The sequence below is a fragment of the Pteropus vampyrus genome, unplaced genomic scaffold, assembly GCF_000151845.1.
Source record: "Pteropus vampyrus isolate Shadow unplaced genomic scaffold, Pvam_2.0 Scaffold14, whole genome shotgun sequence".
Classification (NCBI taxonomy): Eukaryota; Metazoa; Chordata; class Mammalia; order Chiroptera; family Pteropodidae; genus Pteropus; species Pteropus vampyrus.
Window position 1 is genome coordinate 9,442,000 of NW_011888795.1, and position 4,334 is coordinate 9,446,333.

The 4,334-nt window shown below is 44.9% G+C and overlaps 1 pseudogene; it reads left to right on the plus strand.

The window, feature by feature from the left end:
- The first annotated feature begins 525 nt into the window (after positions 1–525).
- LOC105307850 lies at positions 526–1,609 on the plus strand (annotated as a pseudogene).
- The last annotated feature ends 2,725 nt before the right edge of the window (positions 1,610–4,334 follow it).

The following is a 4,334-nucleotide window of genomic DNA, read 5'->3' on the forward strand; positions in this document are numbered from 1 at the left end:
TGTAAATTGTCCTTCAATTAAAAAGTACAAAAATTATTATGGGTTCTTCCCTTCCCCAAGAGTACTCCCTGGGAAAGGGGGAGGAGGTGGATATATTTTCACCTTGCTGATCTGTCTTCCTGAATTCCTTGGTCCCTTTTCTTCCTTCCTGTGCCTGGAGATTTTCCATTCTGGACACTTGGTTTGGTGCTGAGGGCTACCAAATGGAATTAAAATACTTTTAATTGAGGGACTCCAAGTTCTGTGTTCCATGTGCCACTCATCAAGTTATTGCCTCTCAATTCCAAGTTTATTGCTCTATGATAATTGAGCTGGACCCTAAAATATTTCTCCTTTGCCAGGGGGCTGAATGTTAAGCCTCTCAGTAGTGGGTACTGGAAGGAGGCTGGAGAAGGAAGGGGCTCAACTTTCAGGTTCCAGATGCTTCCCTGGACGGCCTCCTGCAGATGAGACTTCTGCAGCACCTGGACCAGCTGCATACAGTTTTTGTAGCACACAGCAGCCAGCAGTGTGCTACAATTCTCCATGAGTAGTTCCTCTGCCCAATACTTGCACTCCAGGTACTGTTTCTCAATGAGTCCGGCTGACACAACACCTCAGTAGACCTCACCATCCGGGGATCCCTGGCCACACCTTCTTCAGTGAGGTCTGGATCGCAGCTCTGTGGAGGAAGACTCTTTCACAGATTTGTTCCTTCTTTGGGTGCTCTACATCAGCTCTAGGGGTTGGGGCAGCTCCCTATGTCTGCTGCTCCTATATGTATTCGAGTCTTCTCCACCAGTCACTAATCAACTTTCCTTTACCCCAATCCCCTGTTATAGTTAATAATTCTTTATATTAAACTTTCCCTGTTCAAGTCACTGTGTGGTTTCTGTCTCCTGATTGGACCTTAACTAATAATTCCCCTTGTGGGATCTAGGTGTGTGCGGCCTGCAGATAGAAGTAGTAACTGTCTGAGTAAGTGATGCACTGAGGCAGAGGCTCTGCTGCCAAATCGCTGCGTGATCCTGGCATCTCAGTCCATTCGGGTTGCTATAACAAAACATCATAGACTAGGTGACTTAACCAGCATTTATTCTTTTCTCGGCAGCTGTAGCCACAAAAGTCAAGCTGCATATTTTCAGTGGGTACAAGATCTACCCTGGATATGGGAGGTGCCACACCAGCACCAACAGGAAGGTTTTCCAATTTCTTAATGCAAAAAGCAAGTCAGCATTCCTTTCCAAGAGGAATACTCTACAGATAAACTGGACTGTCCTTTATAGAAGAAAGTACAAAAAGGGACAGTCAGAAGAAATTCAAAAGAAAAGAACCCGCCATGCAGTCAAATTCCAGAGGGCCGTCGCCAGTGCATCTCTTGCTGATATAATGGCCAAGAGGAATCAGAAACCTGAAGTTGGGAAGGCTCAATGAGAACAAGCTATCAGGGCTGCCAAGGAAGCTAAAAAGGCTAAGCAAGCATCTAAGACAGCAATGGCCACTGCCAAGATTCTCACAAAGGCAGCATCTAAACAAAAGATCATGAAGCCTGTGAAGGTTTCTGCTCCCTGAGTTGGTAGAAAACGCTAAGTTGGCTGATGAAAATTTTAAGTAAAAATCTGACTATAACAAAACAAAACAAAACAAAAAAGCCCCAGCATTTATTTCTCACAGTTATGGAGTCTGGAAGCCTGAGACCAGGGTGCCAGTATGGCTGGGTTCTAGGTGAAGGCCCTATTCCTGGTTTTCAGACTGCTGTCTTCTCTTTGTGTCGTCATAAGGCATAAAGAGGGCAAGAGAGCTCCACCTTCATAACCTAATACCATCATATTAGGGGTTAGGATTTCAATGTGTGAATTTTAGAGTGGACACAAACCATCAGTCCATATATTGAGAAAGTCACTTTTCCCCTCTGGCCTCGGTTTCTCCCGAAGTAAAATGGGGAATGTGTTCCCTTATCTTCTTCTAACTTCACAGAGATGTTGTGGAGAATAAAGCAAAACCACTGTGAGTGCCTTTGTGGAAAGGTGCTACTAACATTCCTGGAGCTCTTTTTTGTCACTTAACCACAATGACAGCTTTACCTTTAACACCCACCAGCTCAGTATCACTGGCTCATAAATTTGACTGTTAGGTAAACTGAGGCCTCGGCATTAATCGCCACTTCTCCCACTGCAGGGAGGAAGAAAATGGGTGGAGGAATGCAAGAAGGTCTAGAGGCTTTTAGCAGTGAGCAGTGGTAGCTGGACCTCTGGAAAATTCAAGGGAAGAGCAGATTTTAAGATCTACACTCAGATTAAGCTAATAGTAGGGGTTCACTTAGCATCAAATTGTGACACTGTTTCCCAGCACATGTTTGACAGTGACAAGTGCTGAAGTGTGATGCTCTTGTACAGGATCTCTGCACTGCACAACTCCAGGTGGCACCACGCATGTCATAGTTTTGCAAATGGCACTCCCTGGTGGTGCGCAATACATAACCTATGCAGCCATATGCAGTAGCCCTGCCCAGTTGAGTGAGCCTGAGGGCCTAGCCATAAGTCCCCAGCAGACTATCTTCTCCAGGGTCCTGAAGAGAAGGTCCTCCAAGCAAATGAATGACACAGAGAACTTGAGACAAGGCTCCAGGGGCCACAGAACAGTCATACTGGTTTCTACCTTACTGTCCTTTGCCATCCAAAAGAAAACATACCTTCTCTGATTTCCTTCCCTGCTCATAGTTCTTCCACCAGTACCACAGTCTTCAAGCTAACAAAATTCCTTACCTACTATCATGATGTATCACACATCATCACTTCAGAACAAGAAACCCATCTTATGGCAAAGGAAGCGTGAAGGACATGTGATCACAGGATCTACTGATCTTACTGTGTTCTTCAGTACCCGAAAGCAAATGGGCTAAGAGAACATTAGAATAGCCTGTTAAACTCTCATTTAAGGCACCAGCATAGGGACAATACCCTGTGGACTTAAAGTGCATCCTCTAAGATGAGGTTTAAGCACTGACCAATGAGTGATATATAGTGTTGTTTCCTCAGCAGATGTTTGACATGGGTCCGGGAACCAAAAGTTGGAAATAGGATCGACCCCTTTCACCATTGCTCCTGGTGTCCCACTTTCAGACTGCATTTCCTGTGCCTACAGTCTTGTGCTTGGATGTATTAGAAGGCCTGGCTTCTGTAGTGGGGGAAGAAGGAGGAAACATCTGACATAAGGGGTCTACTAAACTTCAAGCTACACCTACTACCTAGACTCTTGGAAATCCTATGCCAATGGATCAATAAGCAAAGATTTCTGGCAGAGGATGATAATTGATTCTGGTTGCCATGAAGAGCTAGGGTTGCATATGATGATGGCACAAAGTACTGTGACCAAAACTCAGAGGTCTCATGCCCAGGGATAATGATGAGCAAGCAATTACTGTAACCACTGTTCGACAAGGGCAAGGTAGCTAAGGCTCAGATCTTTGGGGATAAAGAACAAGATCTCCCCCCAGGGCAACCAACCCACACCAATCAAAGTTCTGGCGGATGGAGAGGGAAATCTATAATGGTGATGGGAGAAAGAGATGACAAATGCCAATTTCAGCTTTAGGACAGCTGCAGCAGTGAGGACCATAGCTTGTTCTACTAACACTCTTGTATTACATTCTTGCAGAAATTGTAGCTGACCGCCTTCTTGGTGGGGACTCCATGGTAGACCGGACTTGATAGAAGGCAAAAGCAAATCTGAGTGACACCAGGAGCTCTCTTGTGCACCACTTCAAATCCTCTTGGCCACATCTTTTACTCCAGCCACTGCTGTGGCAACCAGTTTTGCATAGTCTTCAACCAGTCCTTTGTCTGTGCAACCTGACAGTGCCTTGCCTTGGGCCCAGTGCTACATACATGTAGTTTTGTCCCAAAATATAGAGAGATTTAAGGCTCACAGTGCTATTCTTAGAGTCTAAGCCTTAGATCAGCTGGAAAATAGAAGACAAAAGATAAATTCTTCCTCTTTCATCCCCCAAGCAGACAGTTCTAAGATGTATTCATGAGGGATCCAGGAGGACTGACTGCCATGGTCTAGCATCCAAAACAAAACACTGTGAGGATAGGGCTCAGCTCAGCCAAGACTGTAAGGAGGACAGGGAGTCTCTGCTGAGATCTTAGCCATGGCTTTGCCTTGGTGTTTTCTCAGTATGTTCTACCTCCTTTTCTCAATATCTCTGTGAGTTTATGAGCAAAGCATGCTGGACTTTAACAGGTGGTCTGTGAAAAAAAAAATGGAAGAAGCTATAACAACACATCTCTCTAAATATCTAATAGTATAAGTTCTCACCCCCCCATACACGCAAACTAATAAGAATGTAGAAA